The sequence below is a fragment of the Anabrus simplex genome, chromosome 4, assembly GCF_040414725.1.
Source record: "Anabrus simplex isolate iqAnaSimp1 chromosome 4, ASM4041472v1, whole genome shotgun sequence".
Taxonomy (NCBI): domain Eukaryota; kingdom Metazoa; phylum Arthropoda; class Insecta; order Orthoptera; family Tettigoniidae; genus Anabrus; species Anabrus simplex.
In genome coordinates this window covers 457,025,379-457,040,008 of record NC_090268.1, presented here as the reverse complement: position 1 = coordinate 457,040,008, position 14,630 = coordinate 457,025,379, and the positions used below count along the sequence as shown (strand labels likewise).

The 14,630-nt window shown below is 49.5% G+C and overlaps 1 non-coding gene across 1 annotated transcript; it reads right to left on the bottom strand.

The window, feature by feature from the left end:
- Positions 1-7,359: 7,359 nt before the first annotated feature.
- Positions 7,360-7,478, bottom strand: LOC136886957 (5S ribosomal RNA). The gene has a single exon (XR_010861908.1). It is a non-coding gene; the product is annotated as a 5S ribosomal RNA (ribosomal RNA).
- Positions 7,479-14,630: the final 7,152 nt, after the last annotated feature.

Sequence of the window (14,630 nt, the reverse complement as noted above, 5' to 3'; positions counted from 1 at the left end):
CACTGCCACTGTTACCGCTCCAGCGTCCACTCCCCCACCTACCCAGTCCACTGAAGCCCAGACCAACCCCCCACCCACACTAACAGACACGGGATCTGGTCCTAGTGACCATATCCCATTCACACATGACAAAAACACTCAGACTGGGAGGAGGCGCAGAAAACCTGCCCCCAGGCTCACCTCACGCACCAACACACCAACTCTCCATAAAACACTCAACACTACCTCCCCATCCTTAGTCACACAATGCTTTAACTGCCTTAAGCTCAACCACACCGCTGCTTCATGCACGGAAGGCACTCGCTGCAACCGGTGTGGAGGCCCCCACCGCCATACCGATTGCACAATACCAAGGGACCAGGCGAGGTGCGCGAACTGCGAAGGCAGTCACGCTGCCTCATATCCTGGCTGCCCCTACATCAAGCAGGCAGTTAGAGCCCACTACAAGCACTCCAGACACTTACACACTTCCAAACCCCCACCTCACCCCAACCTACCTCCCTCCTACCATAGTACCATCCCTGCCTCCTACCATGGTACCATCCCCCAACCCAGCCAAGAAACCAACCACCTCCTACGCCTACTAATCAGTCTACTGTCCCCCCAAGCTAATCCAGTACTCCCCCCCATGCCCAACAGACAGCTAATAGTATATTAGCCCAAGACACCCACCTCCCTCCAAGTCACGTGGTTATCCCCTGCCAAGTAGTCCCTATCAGTCACCCTCACCCCCTGAGTCAGTCGTACACTCACTTCCTCACCTTCTTCTTCTAGCACTTTATCATTGATGGTCAAGCAACATTGGGCGTGGCGTCCACCTGGATGGGTGACCCACGTCACACCAGCTTACTACCCCATCTCAACGCACGAACAAACTATAACCTAATGATAAGCCCTGGCTCAAACCAGGGCCTCCTACGTGCGTCGCCCCTTACGGGGCGCAGGTCATATTCTGACCAGTTATGATGTTTGAAACTGGACTCCCCTACCACATACCATCATTCTGTCCAGCATATCTGTGAAGGAGATAGCACCCAAGACCTAATCGGTCGGAGGGCTACAATCCTCAACAGAACCTAATCTCTGGTTTCTGTATGAGACTTGGGGCATGGCACCATTCTTCCTGGGACGAGTCGACAGTGAGCACGTGATGGCCCGTACTAAGCAGACTGCACGTAAATCTACCGGAGGCAAGGCCCCGCGCAAGCAACTGGCCACCAAGGCTGCCCGTAAGAGCGCGCCTGCCACCGGAGGAGTGAAGAAGCCTCATCGTTACAGGCCCGGCACCGTGGCCCTGCGTGAGATCAGGCGCTACCAGAAGAGCACTGAGCTTCTGATCCGCAAGCTGCCCTTCCAGCGGCTGGTGAGAGAGATAGCTCAGGACTTCAAGACCGACCTGCGCTTCCAGAGCTCGGCTGTCATGGCCTTGCAGGAGGCCAGTGAGGCCTACCTGGTGGGTCTTTTTGAAGACACCAACTTGTGTGCCATCCACGCCAAGCGTGTCACCATCATGCCTAAGGACATCCAGCTCGCCCGCCGCATCCGTGGCGAACGTGCCTAAGTCCGGTGCTTGTCTTATGGCTGGAGCTTTACCAAACGGCCCTTTTCAGGGCCACCAAAATTTCCTAGAAGAGTAGTTATTGTCTCTCTGGTCTAGGATAGAAGGAAAACGAAAAGAAAAAAAAAAGCTAGTGGTTCCTCTAGGTTCAAGGAAAAATCTAAGAGTAACAGAAAATAATAATAATAATAATAATAATAATAATAATAATAATAATAATAATAATCTTGAGTACTGAGTACAATAATTCATTAATTAATATCTAGGAGGTGATAGTTATAATAATAATAATAATAATAATAATAATAATAATAATAATAATAACAACAACAACAGCAACAGCAAAAGTGCAGTAAGTAAGGATAAAGAAAAATGTAGTCAAGTACAATAATAATGAAATTCGAAGAGTGAGTCGCCCCGCAATGAGACAAACTAGCCTGTTTAGGAGGCAGAGATAGGAGAGGCCAGGGTTCCAGCCTTGGACAGTGACTGACATAATATGCTCTCTTGGGGAATAAAATTGATGGCCCTGATAAGGGCCGTTTTTCCTCTGCTCTTACGAGAGCAAGAGGTGCGTGTAGAAGGAAGCAAGAACACGAAATGTCCTCACTTCCTTTTTGCTGGAGCCTTTTTAGGCGAGGCCTTGGGCTTAGCGGCCTTTTTAGGCTTAGGTGCCTTAGGCTTCTTAGTGGGCACCTTGGCGGCCTTCTTAGCCTTGGAAGGAGCCTTCTGCTTGGGTTTGGGAGCAGGAGCGGCCTTCTTCTTCTCAGCAGGCTTTTTGGAAATGGCTTTCTTGGCTGCAGCCTTGGCTCCACCAGCCTTCTTCGCCTTGGGGATGCGCTTCTCCTTGGGGGCAGCGGACCGCTTGACAGGGGCTGCGCTGGCCTTCTCCGGCTTGGCAGCCGAAGCGAGCTTGAAGGAACCTGAAGCTCCCTTCCCCTTGGTCTGGACCAGCTCTCCGGAAGCCACGGCAGATTTCAGGTACTTCTTGATGAAAGGGGCCAGCTTCTCAGAGTCCACCTTGTAGTTGGCAGAGATGTACTTCTTGATAGCCTGCAGAGAAGATCCACCTCGTTCCTTTAGGCTCTTGATGGCACTGCCCACCATCTCGGAGGTTTTCGGATGGGCAGGCTTGGTGCGAGGTTTCTTCGATGCAGAAGCCTTGCTCTTCTTGGGCGACGCCTGGGCCGGAGCCGAGGCGGGTGCAGATGCTGCCGATGCTGTTGCTGTGTCAGCCATGGTCACGATCAGAATGTGTTCGCGCTCTCCCCTGGTTATCTGAGTGTATCAGGCTACTCGGACCGCGCAGGAAACAGCAGTGGCTGGCTGTCGGGTGGGTTGCGCGGCGACAAGTTGGGGACGTGCTTCCTAGCTCCTTTCTCGTGCTCCCTGCGTCTTTAAGGGGTGGGTTACAATCAGGGTTCGGTTAGGAAGGGATAGTCAAAGGTTTGACGCTGCTCCTCAGGTGGCAGAAGTACTCGTCACCTTGCTTCGGGCGTCCTGATGGAGGTGCGTTCGATGGGCAGCATTTCACCAGCCGCCTCTCCATGCCGACGTTTAGGGGCGGCCGTCGTCGTCGCGACGCCCCCGGGAGTGACCCCCTCTTACCTGAAGGAAGCCCAATCCTTCCTCTAGCAATGGAGCTGAACGGCCATCCTCAGGCTCTAACCCCTTCCGAGTGAGAGCAAAGGCAAGTCAGCCTTTAGGTAGTTTTCCACAGAGTGAAGCAGACCTGCTGTAATCTGCCTCTTGTAGCTTTGCTTGAAAGGACCTACAGGATAAAGGACATAAGTTAGAAGCTAGCCTCCATGACTCGTTCGACTCCTGCTTTCCTGCAGGTAGCGCCAATCTCGTAAAGTCCTAGCCTTTAGGCCTCTATTTATAAGGCTCTCAACTCTGTACAGTCTCTCACATCCAGCAGCTTTCAGCCCCTGTCGGGGGTCGAAAGCTCAGGTTGGGAAAAGGGACAGCCTGCCCAAGGGAACCTCTAGATGTTTCTTAGGGCATAATTAAATTTCCAGTTCGCTACAGAGCCTGTACCGCCTCAGGAGAGGCTTCACCCCTCGCCTGCTGGATGGAGGCATTGTGAGTCGTATCTTACTGCCTCCAGTGGGCTGCGAAGGCAGGATTGAGAACACCGTGACGGAGGAAGGGGCAGTCAGTCCAGACTCTTCAAAGAACAGATTTCCTGTACCAGGAGATGATAAGTCTGTCAGTTTGATAGACCTGGCAACATCCCTTACCTTCGGTCAAATTTCTTTAGGATGAGAGACCCTTTGAGACAGCAACTCAGCAGATTTATTGGATGGATGGAAGGAAGGATGGAAGGAAAGAAGGAAGGAAGGAAGGAAGGAAGGAAGGAAGGAAGGAAGGACCATGGTTTCCCAACAAACTTCTCTGCAAGACATTGCCACAACTTACAAGGAAAAAATGTAAAGGTTTGAGGTGCTGCAACACTCATACAGCTAACATCTCACTTAAATGGTCCTGAAAGAAAGAAAGAAAGAAAGAAAGAAAGAAAGAAAGAAAGAAAGAAAGAAAGAAAGAAAGAAAGGAAAATAATAATAATAATAATAATAATAATAATAATAAGAAGAAGAAGAAGAAGAAGAAGAAGAAGAAGAAGAAGAAGAAGTTGTGTTTAATGACCCTTCAATAGGAGTTTATTTTTTGAGAGAAGCTCTTGTTTTTACCTTGAATATGTATACTCTGAACGAGGTGAAGCAGAATTTGAAGCCAACTGATCGCGCCGAGACTCGATCTTGCTACCCACCTTCATCATACAGAGTAGCGTATGATGATGATGATGATGATGATGATGATGATGATGATGATGATGATGGTAGTAATAACTGTATCCAAAATTCAGGTAACATCAGTTTTTACTCGCAAAATGGTTTCATGATTTCTTTGGCTAAGAGAACCATGCGGTAACCCTAACCTCGAAAATGAATTGTCGCTCTCGGTTTATAAGATGCCCTTTCTTTCTTCGGCCTAGTCGCTATCTAGTCGGCAGTCGTTTGAAATCGTGCAGGTTTCTGCATGGTTCGACGTGCGTATCCTACTAGCAGTTGAAGTCAGCGTGAAATTAAGTACAGTACAGTAACTATGTGTAAGATCTCCTTCACTTGGTGAGACAAGTTGTAGGGCCAAATAAAGGTACAGAGAGCAGAGAGAGCATAACATAACATAACATAGAGCTAAATATGCACTGTACTTGGGTTGATGGTGTATTATACTGAACGCCCTCTTCCCCCCCCCCCTGCCATTACATCTTTACTGAATGATTCTGCACAACGTTCCCTGCTGTTAATATTAATCCCCTACTGGGTTTTAGCTTAACGGTATCACTCGGTAATCATCATCATCATGACAGCCTCTGTCCTTCATGCTAAAAATCAGCTGCAGAGAAAAGGACCCTTTGTGTTCTTGCCATTATTATTATTATTATTATTATTATTATTATTATTATTATCATCATTATCATTTACCTCAGCGAATGAAAGCCCATGTATGAACATTTTTTTGTACATAAGCAACGATCAGCTGTTTTACCGACACCTTGTAATCTAAGAAAGAAAGAAAGAAAGAAAGAAAGAAAGAAAGAAAGTAAGTATAGGGGTACCTAACCACTCCTGAAAACTACTTTCATTGAAGGTTGTACTAGGCCAAACTCTAGAGACCTCTTACTAAATGGTACCATACTACAGGGCAGGTGTAAAAAATAGTTAATGAAACCGTATAATGAAAGGTACAGACTTAAGAGCAAGTGGCGTACTGGCTTATTATCCCTCCCTTCCAGGACCCTTCTTGCAACCACTAACCACCACCTACACCCCTGCCCAAGCAGTATTCGAGCATCGGGCTGGGTGATGTGGTCGCCTTAGAAGTTTGTGCTAGACAATACCCCAAAGAAAGCAGTTGGTTTAAGACAGGCAATAAAGTTTTAAGTTTTACTCCTCTTCCCTCAAATATGAAGAGAGGTACACCATAATGAGGGGTACTAAGCCATTTAAATTCATGACAGAGACCTGATGATTCTTAGCCCTGCTGATCTAGGGTGACACTTGATATAACCAGGCCAGACCCAGTACCTGAATATTTTTAGGTTATCCAAGCCAAACCTGGGTTATATATTGCCCAAAATATGTAGCATCTACCCTGTAATTAGAAGATGCAGCTGTGACTTCACGACTGGTGATGATATAACGGTGCACAATTGAGCATGTTAGGTATTAGTAGATCCACGATCAGCCCTAGCCGTGTCTGATGCAGAAATCCTAACCTGACTTGGGAAGAACGGTAACTTATTTCTTTCTTTCTTTCTTTCTTTCTTTCTTTCTTTCTTTCTTTCTTTCTTTCTTTCTTTCCTTGAACGCTAGCCTGTAGTAGTAAGGCAAGAGGCAGTGATCAGGTGGTCAGCAAATGGACACATTATTGCTTGAGTTCGAAATTGTCCACTGCCTTAAGTAATAGTCGTATTAGTAGCAGTAATGGTGGTGGTGGTACTACTAGTAAGGTTATGTTCACTATTATCTTACGCCTTTCGTAGATGCCGAGGTGCCGGAAGTTTGTCCCGCAGGAGTTCTTTTTATGCGCCCATATCTACAGACCATCGAAATATCACGCGAGTGAGCCGGTGTCGAACCTGTCAAGTAGGGCTCAGAATGGTCTAATTTTAATTCTAGGACGGTAACAGTAACTATCCGGAGTTCCGATTCGTTCTACTCAATTTATCACTTGCCAAAAGATCGGTCAGCTGACGTACAAACAACAAAAACGAGTGCTTTCCTCCCTTCACCTAACCTAAAACGTCACGACTCTTTGAACTAACCCTTGTCGTCAAAAGGTTACCTTCTCAGTCTTATTTGAAGGGCGTCTCGTCTTTGATAGAAATGAAAGAGTTTTACAAGTTCCTAGGCTTCAAAACTACGTTACATCGCAACACACGCACTTCGAAGATAGCGGGCTGTGTGTAGGCCACTGTACTGCACTGGTGCCCTACCGTTCGTAAGGAAGCCCGGGAGAGACACGAGCGTACTACAAACTTGTAACTTATTGCCGAACCGTGTCGTAATTTGAATAGCTACTTACCTGGAAGAACATAAAAGGAAATTGTTCGACTCTTTGAGGGGCTGCTAAATGCCGCGGTCGGTTGCTAGGACATGGCTTTCATTGTAATCACGACAGTGTCGATGACGTTGCATGGAAACCACCTTCCTCGCGATTTTCAAGGTGGGCGGGGAGTTTGGAAGCCTCGTTCCGCCCTTTAATAATCTTAATATTGGGAGAAATAGGACGTAGAATGATGTTATGTGCCATAAGAGGCCTGCAGGATAAGCTACACTAACCTAAAAGAATAAGAACAGCAAGTTTAGACATAGGGACGTACGATAGGAGGTACGAAAGTTAAAATCCTGGCACGAGTAATTGGAAGCGGTGCTAGGCTCAGCAAGGGTCCCCTAGGTCGACACACACACACACACACACACACACACAGAGAGAGAGAGAGAGAGAGAGAGAGACGAATAATAATAATAATAATAATAATAATAATAATAATAATAATAATAATAATAATGATGTCGCCGCCGCCAGGTTAGGCCGGTCACCTAGGAGGAAATGCAATACTACGCTAAGCTTCGTTCCTGTATAGCCACACGGGGTCGAAGAGCAGCAAAAGGTCTAGCTAGTTTCAGACGTAACAAAAAACGTGATTTAAGCAATTTCTGCTGGCCTGAGGCAAAAGTTGAAAGTAAGTTGTCGTACTGGGACTGGGAAACTTGGTAAAAAGGGAATTGAGCCAACGGCACGTGGTGTTCCCAAGCGGTCACCCATCCAAGTACTGACCACGCCCAATGTTGCTTAACTGCGGTGATCGGACGAGAACCGGTGTATTCAACATGGTATGGCCGTTGGCGAGAGAACGGAGCTTGAAACGTCCATACGAACCGCAAAGCGAGTTTCCTGGAGGTCTTTGTGGCGCGGGGGCGTTGGCAATGGTGCAGGGGTGTGCTCGGAGGTCGCCGTCGCGGAGCGGGCGCGGGTGGTTGTCGCGCTCCGCGGCGAAACGTAACCTAACTCGACTTAACCCCACTTCTCGTAACCTAACCCCAAAAAAACGCGCGCGCTGGCGCGCGCGCGCACACACACACGGGAAGTGTCTAGGGTTGTAATAATAATAATAATAATAATAATAATAATAATAATAATAATTACTGAAGGTGGTTGTGAAGGGGCCGGCGCTGTAGCGCAGGGGCAGCGTGCCTGCCTCGTAGCTGGGGGGCCCGGGTTCAATTCCCGGCCAGGCAAAGGAATTTTACCTCGTTCTAATGGCTGCTTTGAGGTCCACTCAGCCTGCTTGCTTAGGGGCTGTAGTGCCATGGGGGTTGGTCTGGTTTTCATTGTAAAGGACAAAGCAGGAGGATTTTTAGCAATAAGGTAATGCAGTAGTAGTAGTAGTAGTAGTAGTAGTTCTTCCCTCGTTAGCTTATGATTTGAATGTTTTGCACTGTCTTTCGATGTATATGAAGTAGGACAGATAGATAAAATCAGAGTGGAGTTGATAACAAGGCTAACAGATGCTGCTCTTTTTTTTAAAGGTGTGGTGGCCCTGAAAAGGGCCGTTTGTTAAGAATGCAGCAAGGCAGAAAACCTGGCACCTTACTTGGAGCTGGTGTATTTGGTAACTGCCTTGGTACCCTCACTGACGGCGTGCTTGGCCAGCTCACCGGGCAACAGGAGGCGGACGGCAGTCTGGATCTCCCGACTGGTGATGGTGGAGCGCTTGTTGTAGTGGGCCAGACGGGAAGCCTCAGCGGCGATGCGCTCGAAGATGTCGTTGACAAAGCTGTTCATGATGCTCATCGCCTTGCTGGAGATGCCAGTATCAGGATGTACCTGTTTAAGCACCTTGTAGATGTAGATGGCATAGCTTTCCTTCCTCTTGCGCTTCTTCTTCTTGTCTCCCTTGGAGATGTTCTTCTGGGCCTTGCCGGCTTTCTTGGCTGCCTTTCCGCTTGTCTTGGGTGGCATGGTTGTCTCGGATGTCTCCTAGAAAGTAAATTTTGCGGGCCCCTTGCAATTCTTTTTAAGACCGAGAGGGCTGCATGCGACTAGCCAATGAGCGCAAGCTTACTGCAGCCTTATTGGTTGGCTCGTAACGTTGAGCAACCTTGCAGGCTACAAAACTGGTGCGCAGAGTGATTCGGTATCATTGAAGGCCCTATCCAGTGCTTCCGGTGCCAGAAATACGGCCACACCTCCGGAGGTTGCCACTGCACTGAGAAGTGCGTAATATGTGGCGAGTCGCACAGCACGCAGGCATGTCCCAGAAGGGGAGATAAGACCCAGAAGCCGCGCTGTGCGAACTGTCAGGAGCAACATACGGCTAATTACCGGGGCTGCTCTTATTACCTAAGATTGCTTCAACAACAGCAAAACCGCCTCCCCTCCACAAAGAAAGGCGCCACTGGACCCACCCCCGCACGCCCCGCTAAGCTCAAGGAAAATGTTTCCTTTGCCCTGGCAGCCAACCCCAGCTACTCAGCTGAGCCCCAACCAGCCACCACCCCCGCCCCTGCGCCCGCATTTTCTAACGCTGATTTCCCGGCGCTTCCTCCCCCAGCCACCACCCCACCCCCATCCCAGGTATCCCCCCAACCCCCCCCCCAGCCAAGCGTCTGATCTAGTGGAGCTCATGAGGCTCTTTAGAGACCCCTCCCTAAGAGGGATACTGAAGGTCCTCAGGGAAACTCTACAGAAAGTCGCTCAGGCCCCCACCCCCGCACAGAAGCTCGAAGTAATCATGAATGCCGCCCTCTCATTCTTCGAAAATGGCGAGCAAAATTAATCAAACACGTCCGAAACAGTTGAGAGTCCTCTACTGGAATGCCGAGGGCATACAGAGAGACCACCTGGAATTTTCTGAATACCTGGCGGAAGAAAATGTTGACATAATATTAGTCGGAGAGACATGGCTCAAACCTGGCAAGGCGTGCCATGTCAATAACTATAGATTATACAGGGATGACCGTATCGGCCGCGAGAGGGGCGGTACGGCTGTCTATATCAAGGTGGGTCTCACTCACCACAGGGTACCTACCCCTGATAACCTAACATCACTAGAAGCCACCACTATCCAGGTTACTACGCATAGAGGACCTCTCAACCTTTCGGCGTGTTATATCGCCCCCGGAGCCGCCTTCGACCCAGCTGACCTGGACCGTATCATAGACCCGAGTGTGCCGACTGTGCTAGCGGGGGATTTTAACGCAAAAAACCCCCGCTGGAACAGCCGCACAACCACAACTAGAGGTAGACAGCTTGCCCGCCACTGTGACAGGAGACACCTCACTACGCACGGCCCTGACCGCCCCACCTTCTTCTCTCATGCTGCGAACGTGAGGCCAGATACACTGGATATTGCCATTTCTAGCAGAATCAATCAATACCTTGACCTCCGAACCCAGGACCTCTTCGATTCCGATCACAAACCTGTCCTCATGACAATTGATTCCTCGCCCGAATTTACCCCCACCCATATTCCCATCTATAACAGGAAAATTAATTGGACCGACTTCCGTACAGCTCTCTCCTCTGAAATTAATGGCAATCCCAGTGTAAAAAGCCCGTTCGACATTGATCGCCTAGCGGAGCAGATTTCATCTGCTATCGTTAGAGCCGCAGAATCTGCCGCAGTGGGACCGAGCGTTGTCCAACGAAAGAAGGACACGCTCCCTTCTGAGATACTCGCCCAGATAAAAATCAAGAACAGAGTTCGAAGGCTATGGCGCGAAACCAGGGACCCGTACATGAAGCGTAAGTGGAATAGGTGCAAGCGTAACCTTCAAATCCTGATTAAGAACCACAGGCAGGCCGCCTGGCGGTCTAGGTTAGCGGGCCTAAGCGTGGCTGACAACTCCCTCCACAGGCTGGCTCGTAAATTCACAAATAATAGGACTGGCATACCCACCCTCCACGGTAGGAATGGAATGGCATTTTCAGACAAAGAGAAGGCCGACGCCCTGGCGGACACGTTCGAGAGTGCGTGTACCCCCAACGACGAGCCTTGCGACGAAAATTTCGTAGAATTCGTCGAAAACGAACTACACGAGACTGACGAGACTAACCTCCCCCCAGACTTTAAATTCATTTCGCCGTCCGAACTGTTCGCCGCTATTAAACGACTGAAGAACAGGAAATCGCCTGGGCTTGACAGCGTGTCAGCGTCCTTTCTTAAAAATCTCCCGAGAAAGGCACTGACATGTCTAACTAAACTTTTTAACGCTATTTTCCGGTTTGGCCATTTCCCGGCCTGCTGGAAAATAGCGAAAGTAATTATGATCCCAAAACCCTTAAAAGACAAGACGTTCCCACAGAACTACCGCCCGATATCCCTTCTCAGTATCATCTCCAAACTTTTTGAGACCCTTTTCCTTACCCGGCTAAATGTAATTATTGACGACCTTAAAGTGATGAACGACGAACAGTTCGGCTTCCGACAGGGCCATTCCACCTGCCACCAGCTGACCCGTCTCACTGAGACAATTACTAAGATGTACAACGACCGTAGGCACACAGGAGTCTGTTTTCTCGATATTGCGCGTGCGTTCGACAAGGTTTGGCACCAAGGACTTATTTTTAAACTAAAGACCTTAGGCTTCCCGCCCTACGTACTACAACTACTAACGAGCTACCTAGATGACAGAAAATTCCAGGTGCAGGTTGGCACAGCCCTGTCGGACCCACGGCCTATAGAGGCTGGGGTACCACAGGGCAGTGTGATCTCGCCGACAATTTTCAATCTTTTCATGTCAGACATGCCAAAACCAACGCACGCGCAATTACACTTATACGCGGACGATACGGCGATATCCTCTGTCTCATGGCAGACACCTAAGCTAAAAGATTACCTACAAGACGCACTCTCCACTCTCGAGCCATGGCTAGAAAAGTGGAGAGTTAAAATTAATGTTGATAAGAGTAGCGCCACGCTATTTACTAAACGCTTCCCCCCCACCCCCGAGCCCCTGATGTTTTTCGACCAACCCATCAGGTGGACTAAGCAAACTAAGTATCTAGGTGTCACCCTAGACAGAGGATTAACGTTCGGAAGTCACATTTCAAATATCACTGCGCAGGCAAATGTGCGCCTATCAAAATTACTACCGATGATTAGAGCCGACAAAGGGCTAACTATAGAAAACCGGCTCCTGCTCTACAAATCGACTATCAGACCATTACTTGAGTATGCCAGTCCTATCTGGGGCACAGCAGCTAAGACGCACCTGTTAAAGGTTCAGCGCGTACAAAACCGTGCACTGCGCCGAATGACAGGTGCCCAGTGGTATGAATCAAATGACGACCTGCATGAACGGTACCAACTCCCCACCATTCATAGCAGGATTCGCAACACTGCCGCGAAATTTTACGACGCGCTCACTGAGAGCAAAAATCCGCTGATCAGGAATATAGGAAACTATGATACCGAGGGTCTTCGATACCGAAGACCTAAGGACATCCTAGCCTAAACCCCACCCCTTAGAGGGGTGCAGACCATACCCTGGTCAGCGCGATTTAAAATTTCAAGGTCCACAACCAACCAACAAAAATGCAGTTCCTAGCTAGTACTTTATGATGAAATAGCACTCAAGGCCCAACTTGGGTCGATGGGCTAAAATCACTCACTGGTACCGGGACTTCCCGGCACCGATGAGAATTGTGGCTCTGGTATCATTACACTTTGATCTTAGCCAATTCATCATTCACTCTCAGCCAAGCGTTCAGTGTGAACACGTCAAGGAGAGCCACGTCACCGAGCCAGCTACCAGTTAACCGCCAGCTCGCCAACATCGCCCGGCTAGCACCCTGCCTGCTCGCTGCCAGCCCCTGACCAAGCGCTACATAGGCCAACTGCCAAGCATCTACGGACCGAGCCAGCTCCCTGCCAAGCCGCCAGCTCGCCCGCCCCGGCCGCCAAGAATACTGCCTACTCGCTGCTAACCCCTGAGCCTGCAGCCTGTAGACTACCTGCCAAGCATCTTCCGCCAAGCCTGCCTGCCACTGTGCGGGCACACGACGGAGCCAAAGAAGAAAACTAAGAGCAATTGTCTAGCGCTCAGTGTGTATCTGTTCGTGTCTTGTCCCGGCGTGATCCGTTTAACTATACCTGACACGACTGGTACCCACTGAGTGCGCCTCTTCAGACGCTGGTCCTCCAAAGAGTTTGACCATTTTCTCTTCTTTCCTAGCGCTCCTGTCCCCTACCTGACACCCCCCCATCGGGTAAATCTCGGTGGATTGAGTAGCCGAGACCCCGATTCTCCCAGCCATGTCACAGCACCCGCCCCCAGATACACCACCTCTCCCGTCCGACCCCAGCCGCCGCATCTCCTACTGTCCAGAGGTACTAACAGCAAAGTTTTCCCCCATCATTCTCCCACTTCCCCTCAATCGTGATCCCGGCGACAAAACCTTCATGAAACAATTCCGCCAACGCTTTCTACCATTTCTTAATTCCTTCCGACAACATATCCAGCTCATCCAGGAACTCCGCAATGGCTGCATCGTCATCTTCGTTCACACCTTAGATGCTTACCTCGATATGACCATCGAATTGGAACGACTTAAACACCCGTACCTCGCCTGCAAAGAATTTTCAGAAATAGATGATGTGGCCACCCAAACTGACTCCACTCTTCCTTTTGCTCATCACTCTGAGGCCCAAACCTGCCCGCTTCCACCACCCCCTCCACCACCTTTACCGCCCCCACCTACCCAATCCATCCAAGTTCAGACCAACCCTCCTCCTCCTCTCACAGATACATGTTCTGGGCCTGAAAACCCAGCTCCATACATACAGACCAAGGGCAGACGTAAGAAACCTGCCCCCAAGTCTACGCCACTCAGAAACCCTGCCTCACGCCCCCACCCACCCACGCACGCACACTCCTCAATAGTCACAATGTGCTATAATTGCCTCAAACTAAATCACACCGCTGCTACGTGCACGGAAGCCACCCGCTGCAATAGGTGTGGTGGTGGTCACCGCCATACAGATTGTACGGTACCTAAGGGCCAGCCGAAGTGTGCCAACTGCCAAGGCAGTCATGCCGCTTCCTTCCCTGGCTGCCCGTTCTTTAAAAGGGCAATTAGAGCACATTACAAGCACGCACAACACCTACACACGAACAATAACCCATCCCCACTCCTAAACCAAGTACCTTTCACCCCGCAGCCCCGCCAAGACAATACCACCCTCCTCCTATCAATACTAAGTCTCCTATCTCCTCTCCTCTCTCTCCAAGCACCCGCCATGCCAAGTCAGCAACTTCTTATCCAGTAAAATGCCCCGCCAAGATATTCAACTCTTAAGCCAACTGTAACGCCAAGAAAATAACCTTCTCCTTCCCAACCTACCTCGTCCGAAGCGCTGTAAATGTAATCAAGCGTCACGACTACGAAGCAACATCGGGAGTGGTCACCACTTGGATGGGTGACCCTCCTCTGCAGACTACGTTGGACTACGCTCTACGCAGTACCAACGTTTATCTCTCCAACCGCCCCGCAAGGGGCCAGGTCATATCCTGACCAGTGAAGAGTCAAAATTGCAATCAGCTACACCAACAAAGTGAAGTAATCGAGCTAGCATTCTGAAGAGATAGCACTCAAGGCCCAAAATGAGGTCGAAGGGCTACAATCACTCACTGGTCCTTCGGGACCGATGAGAATAGCTGCTATGGTATCATTCAACATGGTATGGCCGAACGGTACCAACTCCCCACCATTCATAGCAGGATTCGCAACACTGCCGCGAAATTTTACGACGCGCTCACTGAGAGCAAAAATCCGCTGATCAGGAATATAGGAAATTATGATACCGAGGGTCTTCGATACCGAAGACCTAAGGACATCCTAGCCTAAACCCCACCCCTTAGAGGGGTGCAGACTATACCCTGGTCAGCGTGATTTAAAAATTTCAAGGTCCACAACCAACCAACAAAAATGCAGTTCCTAGCTAGTACTTTACGATGAAATAGCACTCAAGGCCCAACTTGGGTCGATGGGCTAA